General features: G+C 38.6%; 1 pseudogene; it reads left to right on the top strand.

Annotated features, from left to right (window-relative positions):
* On the top strand, positions 1-9,549 carry LOC131395659 (olfactory receptor 5M11-like; annotated as a pseudogene).
* Positions 9,550-12,717: the final 3,168 nt, after the last annotated feature.

The following is a 12,717-nucleotide window of genomic DNA, read 5'->3' as shown; positions in this document are numbered from 1 at the left end:
AACACAATGTTAAAGAAAAACTACACAGCGGTGACTGAGTTTATTCTCCTGGGACTGACAGATCGAGCAGAGTTGCAGCCTGTCCTTTTTGTGGTTTTCCTCGTCATCTACCTCATCACAGTGATCGGCAATGTGAGCATGATTTTGTTAATCAGAAGTGACCCGAAACTTCACACTCCAATGTACTTCTTCCCCAGTCACCTCTCCATTGTAGATCTCTGTTATATTACCAATGTCACTCCTCAGATGCTGGTTAACTTCTTATCCAAGAGAAAAACTATTTCCTTCATTGGTTGCTTTATACAGTTCCACTTTTTTATTGCCTTGGTGATCACAGATTATTACATGCTCACAGTGATGGCTTATGACGGCTACGTGGCCATCTGCAAACCTTTGCTATACAGTAGGAAAATGTCCAGATGTGTCTGCTTGTCTCTCGTTGCTACTCCTTACATTTATGGCTTTGCAAACGGACTGGCACAGACCATCCTGATGCTTCATCTCTCCTTCTGTGGACCCAACGAGATCAACCACTTTTACTGTGTGGACCCTCCTCTTTTAGTCCTTGCCTGCTCAGATACTCATGTCAAAGAAACTGCTATGTTTGTGGTGGCTGGTTCCAACTTCACCTTTTCTCTCACCATCATCCTCATCTCCTACTTGTTCATTTTCGTGGCCATACTGCGTATGTGCTCTGCTGAGGGAAGACGCAAGACCTTCTCCACCTGTGGGTCCCATCTGACAGCTGTCACCATCCTTTGTGGGACACTGTTCTGCATGTATCTAAGGCTCCCTTCTGAGGCAACTGTAGCACAGGGGAAAATTGTAGCTGTTTTTTATATCTTTGTGAGTCCTATGCTAAACCCTTTTATCTATAGCTTGCGGAACAAAGATGTTCAAACAGCAATCAGGAAAGTGATCCAAAAGAAATTGTTTGCTAAATAAAGTAGACATTTTGGTCACAGGTATGTAATAAGTCTCTATTATGTGACCAATTAATGAGCATTTTAAATTAACCAATCATGTTTTGTCATTGAATATATTTTTGTCTTTTGTAATTCACATGTGGGACTTGCAAGAATGTGTCAAATTATTTCCTAGTTTTTACAGTGTTGTCTCAGTGAATTAAAAATAATACCACAGAGAAATTCAAAGTCAAGACCACAAGGCATTGTTATTGCTCTATAAAATCATTAAAGAATAAATGACTCTACCTGTAGTACTCATACTGGTTAAAGTTATGAAAGACAGAATTACCAAATGATGCTATGACAAATGATAATTTGTTGGATTTTTATAGTGCTTAGTAAATTCTAAACTATTTTCCAGAAACACATTCACCATAATAAAGGAGTTTTTATTTATTTCCCCTTCATATGTGTTATATAGCAATGAAGATCTTTGGGCATCTCAGATTATTACTTTAAGATATAAATGTCAAATTTCCTTTAGAAGGATTTTTCTTTTTTTTTTTTTTAACTAATATGCATCCTCATTATAAAACTGGTTTTGTGGTTTCACTTGCTAATTTTTTATTATGGAATATTTCCAACACACAGCCCAAAATAGAAAATTATAATATAAAGACTATCTATGTAAGCACAACTAATCATTATTAAGTTTTCACATGATGCCACTTCTGTTTCAGATATTTCAGAAACTCAGATATTCTCAAATTGACCCCTCCTTCCCTCATTCTGTTTCTCTCCCCATTTCCTGAATTAAACTCTAGTTATGAATTTAATATTTCTTATCCCTATGTAGAGTTTTAGCATTTTCTGGGTGTTTATGTATCCACAGATTGATATAGTATTATTTTGCTTGATTTAAATCCTGATATAAATGAAATCACTCCATGTTGCCTTCTGCAATTTATTTTACTTTTCACTAAACATTGTTAGATCTATCGATGCTAATTCATTTAGCAGAATTAATGATTGATAATTTTATGGCAATATATAAATATGCCACAATATATTTATTCATTCTACTATTGATGGACACTTACATTTTTCTAGTTTCTGAAAATATGAAAATCCAGCAATACATTTTCTTGTGGAATTCTGAATGTGTAGCAGTTCAAGAGTTCCTCTCACGTAGATACCCAGGATCGTAAATTCTGGGTCATGAGATGTGAACATCTTTAAATTGAGTAGATATCGCCAAATTGTTCCACCAATTTACACTCCTGCCAAGACGGTGTAAGAGCGCCCTTTACTCCACATTCTTCTCAACACAATGTACTGTCAGAACTTTAAAATGTTTTCAAATCTAATGGGTGCAAAATGGATTCTTGTTTCTTCTTTAAGTTTTTGAATTGTCATGATAAGTGAAGGGAAGTATTTTTAAATGCTTTGATGCCAAATGAAGATTTCTCTTGTTTTCAGTTGCATGTCCATATTCTTTGTTCACCTTTCAGCTGGTTATTTCCTGCATTTGTAATAGCTCTTTATATATTCTGAGTCAGATACTAATCTTTTAATGATATATCAAATGCAAATATCTTCAACATGTTTGTAGCTTGTATTTCATCTTTGTGAGCGGTATATTTGGTGCTGCAGAAGTTTTTCATTTTAACATAGTTCAAAGCTGCCAATCTTCTCTTTATCGTTGTGGTTTGTAGGTCCTGTCTAAAATAATTTTTTCCTATTATACAGATATTCTCCTATCTTTTTTCTCAACGTTCTAAAGTTTTGCTTTTGCATATTTAAGTCTTTATTTTTCCTGGTATAGTAAATGCTGCAAAACAGACTCTAATCCTATCTTTTTTTTTTTGACGAGGAAGATTCTCCTAGAGTTAATGTCTATTGTCAATCTTCCTCTTTTTTTTACTTGAGGAAGATTAGCCTTAAGCTAACATCTGCACCAGCCTTCCTCTATTTTGTATGTGGGTCACTGCCACAGCATGGCTGACATGTGGTGTAGGTCTGCACCTGGGATCCAAACCTGGCAAACCCAGGCTGCTGAAGCAGAGCTTGCTGAACTCAACCACTGCACCACGGGGCTGCCCCCTCTAATCCTACTTTTAAGATGGTCTGATTTTTATGTTTGCTTTTTCTTTTATACTAAAACTGTCTCCTCTCCTATGTTTACTGCTTAGAGAGACACCAAGAAACTTTCTTAATCAGAAGTTAGGAAAATAGGTGGTTACAGAACCAGAAGTAAGTCTCTGTGTTTTTACTTTCTTTATTTTTAGTTAAGAGAGATTTTATTCAAGTCTCAAAGTCAGGTCTACAAATTACAAGGATTTTCCATCCTTAAAAATCAGATTTTCAGGGCTGGCCCGGTGGCGCAAGCGATTAAGTGCGTGCGCTCTGCTGCGGCAGCCCAGGGTTTGCGGTTAGGGTCCAGGGTACGCACCAATGCACCGCTTGGCAAGCCATGCTGTGGCGGTGTTCCATATAAAGTGGAGGAAGGTGGGCAGGGATGTTAGCCCAGGGCCAGTCTTCCTCAGCAAAAAGAGGAGGATTGGCAGATGTTAGCTCACAGCCAATCTTCCTCACACACACACACAAAAAAATCAGATTTTCTGTGGCTTTACAAATCAATGGGGCTCAGGAATCTAGAGTTTTAGCTCTGAAAGAGGGCATGCCCTGCCCTCAGTGGCTGTGGACAAAGAAGTAGAGAGGAGAGATCAGCTCTGAAAAAAATCTTAATTCTATTCCTTGCAGCACCCATCACATCCCTACTGTATGCAAAACACTATTCTATGCTTTGAATCAACTATCTTATTCCTCATGACAATTGCGTTTCTCATTTTATAGCTGGGATTTAAGGTAGGACGGGTTAAATAACTTGCCACTATCATGGAACTCATAAACAATGGATCCAGACTCAGAATCACTAACTGGAATTAGATTCATGAAGTTCTGACTTTCTAAATGCTAAGGTATTGCCTCCTTGATATTCACTATGTTAGGGCAGGCCCCCCATCATCTAATTTGATTTATTTATTTTGGAAAAGTTGCAACTGAGCTAAATGTTACCCAATTTCACTCAGAGAGTGAGGTGGTGACAGAGCTGGATATAGTTCCAGACCTACCCACATCCTTTGTTTACATGATAGAATTCTTCTCTAAACACAGAGAGAAAGCTCAGTGAGCAGCATAGTGCTCCCCTCATGTGCGTCTGATCATGAGGACTGTCCTGCTGATGAGTCAGGCATCAGTGTACGCCTGTAACGAGGGCTGATCTACTTCAGCTGCAAACGTCAAGTTCACACCAGACATTCTGGTGGCCTTTAGGCTCACCTCTCACTCTGGAACTGTATTTGCGGACACTTTTTTTCCTTGTAGATGCTCTCATGAATTGATATTATTTTCTGACTACTTGCCTCTAAGCACCTTACAACTTGAATCTCAAGCCTTTCTTCTTAATTATCTGGTGGAACATTTCTAAGTTACCATTGCAGGGAGCAGGAGGAGGGAGCAATGAGAGGGAGATGGAGGTAGCCCATTTACTTTCCTTACTACAAACAGAAAGTCATTCTGAAAACAGAGTAGAGTAGTCAGCTTTTCTTTATCTGTAGTTCCCAGTTGCATAGAGCTCTTTACGTCCCTGAGGACAACATGAAAATCTCCTTTGGTCTTTTTTTTTTCCTGCATCTCCCCATTTCCAGTAAATGAAACAGTTCTATGTACCAAGATTTTAAGTCACCTGGAAGGTTGTTTCTTAAAAAGTGACTGGTTATTATGTTTCTAGTGTTCTTTTCAAACATATTCCTTATCTCCACCTTTACGTGCATAAATGGACAAACCATATTTTCCACAAACCTCTAGGACAATTTCAACATTGGTGTACCCTGTTTCCTCAAAATGCTTTGAGGCAATCCTTTCTGTTTTCAGTAGCAGAGTTTGAACCTCAACTAACTTTCCTGACAACAGGCTTATTGAAATTTCAGTTGATCTTCCTGGACAATATTTTGTAGACCTGTCACTGGTTCAAAAGAACCAAAGAAGGAAAACATTCTGCTCACCACACACAAACGTAAGGACATTTTCAGGCGCAGGATGGAGCTCACCCCAAAACAGGAGTTCCTATAGTTAGAGCCAGGTGATCTATGAGACCCTTATATCTTTGGAGGGAGGGGTAAAATTTTGAGTGTGTGCTTTAACTTAGTTGAGGATCCACAGTTTCATTAGATTTTTCAAGATATCCATGTAAAAAAAAAAATTAAGCACAATTCTTATAATGAGCTGTGGCTAAAAGTTTTTCTATAGCTCTACTTGCTTTTTTTTCTTAAACAAAGTCTTTTCTCATTCACCTGTAATTGAATGGCCAACAGAAAAAGCTAGCCTACTGAGCTGGGTGACCATCTAAAGGATCTCTCCAGGGCTAACTCTTTGCTCAGGGGCTTCTTTCTCTTCTCCTTCTTCCTCGTCCTCTTCCTCTTTCTCCCCCTCCCCTTCCTCTTCTTCTTCTCCTCCTCCTCCTCCTGCTCCTCCTCACCCTTCTTCTTCTTCCCCTCCACCCACGTCATGCTCCCCCTCCTCTTCCTTCTTCTCCTTCTTCTAGTCTTTATCTTAGCAGGGGTGAGGATGCTCTCCTTCTCCTTCCACATCCCCACTGTCAGCTCTGATAGCCCATGTGTTCCAGGAAAGGCTGGCTTCATGGACATGCAACTTATGCCGTTGACAGGACCCTGTGTTCAGAAGTCCCTCAAGTTTGGTTTAATACTCTGCTGTCTCAGTCTTGAAATTCTTAATACTTTTTGAACAAGGATCCCTTACATTTTATTTTCTCCTGGACACTCTATATTATGTAGCTAGTCCTAGTTGCAGGTTTCACAATTTGTAATTTTCTACTATCCTTGAGCTACTCCTCTGGGTTCTTTCTCCACCAGGTAGAGGCTCTGCCTGGTTGTGAACCAGTAAACACACAAGCGCCTTGTTCAGAAGATGTTCACCTTTTGCTCTGGCCTGACTCAGGCAGTCAGATTGGCTGTGATTTTCTTTCTCTGTAAACACACAATATTCAGTCCTTTTTGCCTCTTCACTTATCAGTACCTGATAAGTTACTGGTACTGGTACTGGTATCTATTCAACTGGATATTTCTGGATCTCACACAGGTCACTGAGCTTGTGAGTCAAGACCACTTCAGATCCCACAGGCCGTCATTAGTGACATGCAACAAATGAGTCCTTCTGCAAATGAAACCCTCAAGTCCAATTTCCTTCCGTGTCTTTATACATTTGAAATTGCCAAATTCTGTTCTTTTCCTTCCATTTTTCTCTGTTCTGGTAACCACCACCTGTTCTCTTTTTGAGGTTTTCTGGGTGTAGAAGAACATGAAGACACCTCCTAAGTCACCTCACTGCTGTCATACAAATAAATATTCTGGTTACAGAGTGTTTCCTTCTAGACATTTCTTGAAAGGACTGCAACTAACCACTGACTCCTCTTCTCCAGGGAAGGCCATTGATATTCTTGGAAGGAAAGTCTGAGGTAGAGATGAACCAGACTTTCAATGAAGGGAAACATTTGCATTTTAGGGAACATTTCAGCTGGATTTTCTGCACTCCTCTGCATGAACTCTGTACACACACATCACTAGCAGTTTTACAGAAAGATTGCATACGGTATCTTTGCATCTGATCTTTATCCTTCTTAGAACATCCTTCTTACAACAGCCTTATTGCTTGTTCTCTTCCTCCTTCAGTTTGTTTCTAAAAAAGTCACTTTTCATGAGTTCTTTGTTGATGTTACTATTTAAAATTTGAACACCCTTTCCTCTAAACCTCATTTTCTTTATTTTTTTCTATAACAGTGCCATTTGAAACACCGTTTACTTACTCACAATACTGTCTATGTCTGTCCACTAGAATGTGAATGCCAGAAGGGCAGGGGGTTGGAAGGTTTTGTTAATTTCTGCATCTGCAGTGCCTAATCACATGTTATGTTGAGCATCAATAAATACTTGTTTATGAATATCTAGCTTGATGTTCACCATGACTTGAGAGGGCAACAGAACCGATACTGTTAATCCCACTTACAAATGGGGAAAAGTGGTAACTCATGGTTAAGGGTTATTATATTTCATCTATAACAATTATTAGTGTATTCAGCAATTGTTTATTAAGTATTTACAATTCTGGGTAATGGAGATATAGGTAGCAAAAGAATTTGTCACTATCGGGCTGGCCTTGTGGCGTAGCGGTTAAGTGCGCACACTCCGCTGCTGGCGGCCGGTGTTCAGATCCCGGGCGCGCAATGATGCACTGATGCACTGCTTGTCAGGCCATGCTATGGCGGCGTCCCATATAAAGTAGAGGAAGATGGGCATGGATGTTAGCCCAGGGCCAATCTTCCTCAGCAAAAAGAGGAGGATTGTCATAGATGTTAGCTTAGGGGTGATCTTCCTTACACACAAAAAAAAGAATTTGTCACTATCTTTCTAAAACTAATACTACAGTAAGTTGTAGTGACTCATTATTGAAAAGAAACAAGAATTGGGAAGATTTTTAAAAGAAACAAAGTATGAAAGAAAGGGCAAAAAATAAAAGCATCTCAAGAGAAAGGAAGAGGGGATTCAGCTCTAGTTGTGACATGAAGGAGATAAAAAGGAGTCCATAGGGACTGGAATACCTCTAATAGACACAAGCTGTGATTCATAACTTAAATACGAACTATGCAAAACTTATTCCTTTTCTTTATCAATACATTACATCATTGTTGTAGATGGTCCTCAAAATGCTAAGTAAGATTTGATTCGATTTGATGATTATTTGTTCAATTATTTGGCATATGTTTATGGGACCACTGTGACAGTGCTTTTTTAAAGTGTGATTCTGGGAACATCTGCATCAGAATTTTCCGGATAATTGTTGAATATGATGATCCCAGTATCCTACATAAGACTTTATGAAATGAATGTTCTGTGACTTTTATTGAATAACGAGCTTCCAGAGCAACTGCTTTGTACACTAAAGTTCAAAAGTACTAATTCTCCTAAGCATATTACATCATGAAAAGCTCCGTAGAGACACAGACATGAGTAAAACATTGCAAGTAATTCATCTTTCATGCTTACACTGTTTTTTTCTTTTCTTTGTAAAATCCGTATATAAACATATGCTGAGAAGTCACAGTACAATAATGAACTGGACTTTGTCCCTCACCCTGAGGAACTAAAATATGAGTAGAAAGTAGATTCACTATGATGGGGTAGTGTCTGTGAATAAATTAGCAGTATATAGAGTGCACAGGAAGCAGAAAGCCTAAAGGGATTAATTCCAGCTCACGCACGATGTGAGTGGAGTGAGGTATGCTTCACAAAGGACTGTGCTTTGAACTAGGCTTTATAGGATGTGTAGAGTTCGAGAGGCAAAAAATAGTGCAGGGATATAGGGAATACGTACCACAGCTGTATATGGAAATAGGAAAAGGTATAAGTATAGTTATCTATAGGTATTCCCATAGGTATAGCTGTAGGTATACAGATGGAAATAGAATACTTACAGTGGCAACTGAAATCACGGCTTAGTAGAAGTACAAAGTCGGGTTATGATAGTATTCATTTAACGACATACGAAGGTTTAGAGAAAAGTTATTTCAGTAGTCAGTAATGTGATTTGTACCTTCATGCTGCTTTATTTTCATTTGTTTCAAATGCAGGCACAGACTCTCAGAAAATGTCCATCACAAATGAGAGTGCAATAACAGAATTCATTCTCCTGGGGCTCACAGACGGCCCCGAACTCCAGCCTCTCCTCTTTGTGCTGTTTCTGGTTGTGGACTTTGTCACCCTCTTAGGAAACCTGGGCATGATGGTGTTAATCAGACTCGACTCTCGCCTTCACATGCCCATGTACTTCTTCCTCACTAATTTAGCCTTTGTAGATTTGTGCTAGACCTCGAACGCAACCCCGCAGATGTTGACTAATTTCTTACCAGAAAAGAAGACCGTCACCTTCGCTGGCTGCTTTACACAGTGTTACATATTCATTGCACTTCTCATGACTGAGATTCACATGCTGGCAGCAATGACCTATGACCGCTACTTGGCCGTATGCAACCCTCTGCGCTACAGTGCGAAACTGTCCAGGCGTGTCTCCATCTGCTTAGCCACATTTCCTTACGTCTGTGGCTTCTCAGATGGGCTATTCCAGGCCATCCTGACCTTCCACTTGACCTTCTGTAGATCTAGTGTCATCAACCACATCTTCTGTGCTGATTCGCCAGTCATGAAGCTTTCTTGCTCTGATACTTATGTCAAAGATCAGCCATGCTCATACCAGCTGGCTTCAACCTCTCCAACTCTCTCACCATCATCCTGCTGTCCCATGCCTTCATTATTGCTGCCATTCTCCGGATCAAATCAGCAGAGGAAAGGCACAAGGCATTCTCCACCTGTTGTTCCCAAGTGATGGCTGTTACTCTATCTTATGGAACTCTCTTCTGCACGTATGTAAGACCACCAACAGATAAGACTATCGAAGAATCAAAAATAATAGCTGTCTTCTATACTTTTCTAAGCCCAGTGCCTAATCCATTCACCTACAGTCTGCGGAAAAAGATGTAAAGCTGGCCTTGGAGAATATGCTCAGATGACATATGGCCACTAGGATGGCAATGCCTCCAATTTCCAATAAACCATAACTGTAAATATTTGGCTCAAATGTCTTTGCATTTTCATGACGAGTGTTGGTGTTCTTTCTGGATATGACACAAGTGTCTCAGCTAAAAAGCTCATGTCTGGGAAGAAATGAGCTGCACTTATTAGTCTAGGCCCTTGTTCCTCAATGTGTGGTCCATGGACCAGGAGAGAAAGTGTTAATCTTGGAGGTTGTTAGAAATGTAGCATTGCATTCTGTGCCTCAGGTCTACCATACACAGATCTCTGTTTTAACCAAATCCTGGGTGATTTGTAAACACTTTAAATTTTGAGGAGAACTGCTCTAAGTGAAAAGTCCTAGTTAATATTCCCTGAAATGCTGGGGTACTCTTGTTTACAATGGTAAACAGGACAAACATTCTCTCAGCTCAGTTCCTTGAATTTATTCCATTCTTATTACCATCTGTCTTTTGGGGCTAGGAGTCTTTAAGAAACACCCTTCTGTATACCTCTTTGACTTACTAAGTGAAGCCAGAACCTGTGGGTCACAATAGTAGTTTCCTGTTTCTCGTGAATGTGCTTGTGTAATGGCCCCTATGGGAATGGGAAGAGAGATGAATAGCGTGATCTTTCTTTTCCCAGACTTGAGTTTGTGGATCTAGTTTGTGGCCTCTGAGCTATTGGGGCCTACTTCTTCCCTGTGACTTGTAAGCCTTGGTCCACAAACTCAAGTCTAGACAAAGAATGAATGCTCTCTGCTTTGAAAAATTTAGAATTTACTTGGGATTATCTTTTATCTTTCCTTCTCATTTTTTTAAACAAAAGTTTGGATTATTGATTGAGTCTCGCTTCTTTTCTCATATTTCACCAAAACACTGCTTAAGCTGAAACCCACTAAATTTTGTATTTTGTATCGTTCAGTTTTCAATACTTTTTAATATTCCCTGTGACTTTTTAACTTATGGGTTATTTAGAAGAGAGTGCTTAATTACCTTATATTTGGACTTTTAAATGATATTTCAGTGTTACATATTTGTAACTTTGTTGTCAGAGAACACAGCTTTATGATTTTAATCTTCAAATTTTATTGACTAGTTTTTTTTTTTATAGGTTTGTTGAGATATAATTGACATATAACATTGTGTAGGCTTAAGGTGGACAACATGATGATTTCATACATCTATATATTGTGAAATGATTATCACAATAAGGTTAGTTAGCACTCTATCATCTCACATGATTACAATTTTTTGTTGTTGTCTTAGAGGTGGCCAAATCATTTCAGATCCATTCTCTTAGCACTTGCAAGTACAAAAAAACAGTATTTTTAACTATAGTCACCATGCTGTACATTAGATCCCCAGAACTTATTCATCTTGTAACTGGAAGTTTGTACCCTTTGACTGACATCCTCCCACTTTCCCCACCCCTGCCAACCACCATTCTAGTCTCTGGTTCAACAAGTTCAGTTTTTTTAGATTCCATGTAAAGGGGAGATCATACAGTATTTGTCTTTTTCTTCCTTCCTAAAGAAGGAAAAAAATAAAAACATCCTGATTATTAAAACAAAGTGGCATACTAAATATGTCATATTAACAAAGTTATATTATACAATTAAAAAGAAGCCAAATTCAAAGAGCATCAACCAATTCGGAATATTCTTGCAATGCTATTTAGTTTTAAAACACTAAAACCAAATTCATGCAGACTTGAGGAACTATTATGTAAAATTATTTATTGGTAGACAGGAACCAAAAGGTAATACGTAAAATTATATAACAATAGCCGTTAATTATGTAGTAGGGAAAATTATATAAACCTTCTGTAAGAGAAGAATATACTAAATTAGAGGTGAGTATTCTTTATTGAGAAAGGATTCTGTTTTGATTGAGGAAACTAATGAAACAAATCACAGAGGAATTAAAATATGTAAAACATTAAGTTCTTTCTTGAAAAAATAAAACACATATGGTTTTATATTCAAGAGAAGTAGACTCAAATATATACCAAAGTGCAGTGAGAAAAATCATTGAAATTAGAGATGTGAGTTTCTTTGAGAAGATAATCAGCTTTCATTACAGGAAACTATGTAGTATGTGATATGAAAGTAAATCATTTTCATATTCAAGAAATATATCATAAAGCACTTCCCTTGTTGGTAAGAGTAGCTCAGTGGTGTTCAATATTGATGCCCTAGGAAGTGAAATGAAGTACTTATCTGCTAAGTAATCAAGTGGAAATGAGTTCTTGAGGGAGACTAAAAATATGATCCTGTATGATTATAAACAGCTGACTTCTGCTTTTGTGTTTCTTATTAATCATCATTTCCAAACTACTTTTCCAATCATTGTTTCCATTAGACTTTCATTTGATCCCAAACTATGCATATATAAAAAATATTTTGTTATCCGAGAGAATTGCATTCAGGTACCACCAACAAGGGATATCTTTTTTATTGTTTTTGAGACTCATTATTTTATCATGGGGAGACTGTCAAAATAGAACTTTTCTCCATTGTACTAACGTTTCTCATAAACACTCTTCTCAAAACCTGTTCCACATCCTTGTTCCTCAGGCTGTAGATAAATGGATTCAGGATGGAACCCACAAAAATACAAAACACGGCCACAATTTTCCCTTGTTCAACAGTCTGCTCATTTGCTGGTCTCATACCCATGCCACCATAAAACACAATGGCAGCTGTCAGGGGAGCTGCAGGTGGAGAAGTCTTTGTGCTGCCCTTCACTGGAATACGTCTTCATAATTGTGATGAAAGTGAAAATGTAGCAGTTGAGGATGATGAGTAGGGAAACTGTGAGTTGAATCTTTGTGGACACAAACAGGGCAGGTTGCTTTATGTAAGTGTCAGAACATGTCAACATTAAGAGGGGTGGGCCAGCACAGCAAAAATGATTGTTGGTGTTGGCTCCACAAAAGGACAAGTGAGAGGTCAATATTATCTGCATTGTGCCCACCATAGAACCCCAGAGGGAGGGGAAAGTGAGCAGGTAGATGGAACGTGGCCTTGACATTCTGCTGTTGCAATGCGGGGGATTGCAGATTGCCATGTCCCTGTCATAGGCCAAGCCACTGAGCATGTAATACTCAGCAAGGAACAGACTCGTGAAGACTTGAGAAAGCTTTTACGTATTTCATTGACCACT

This window comes from Diceros bicornis, chromosome 31 (assembly GCF_020826845.1).
Source record: "Diceros bicornis minor isolate mBicDic1 chromosome 31, mDicBic1.mat.cur, whole genome shotgun sequence".
In the NCBI taxonomy this organism is placed as follows: Eukaryota; Metazoa; Chordata; class Mammalia; order Perissodactyla; family Rhinocerotidae; genus Diceros; species Diceros bicornis.
The sequence above is the reverse complement of the archived record's forward strand: the minus strand, read 5'-3'. Positions and strand labels throughout refer to the sequence as shown.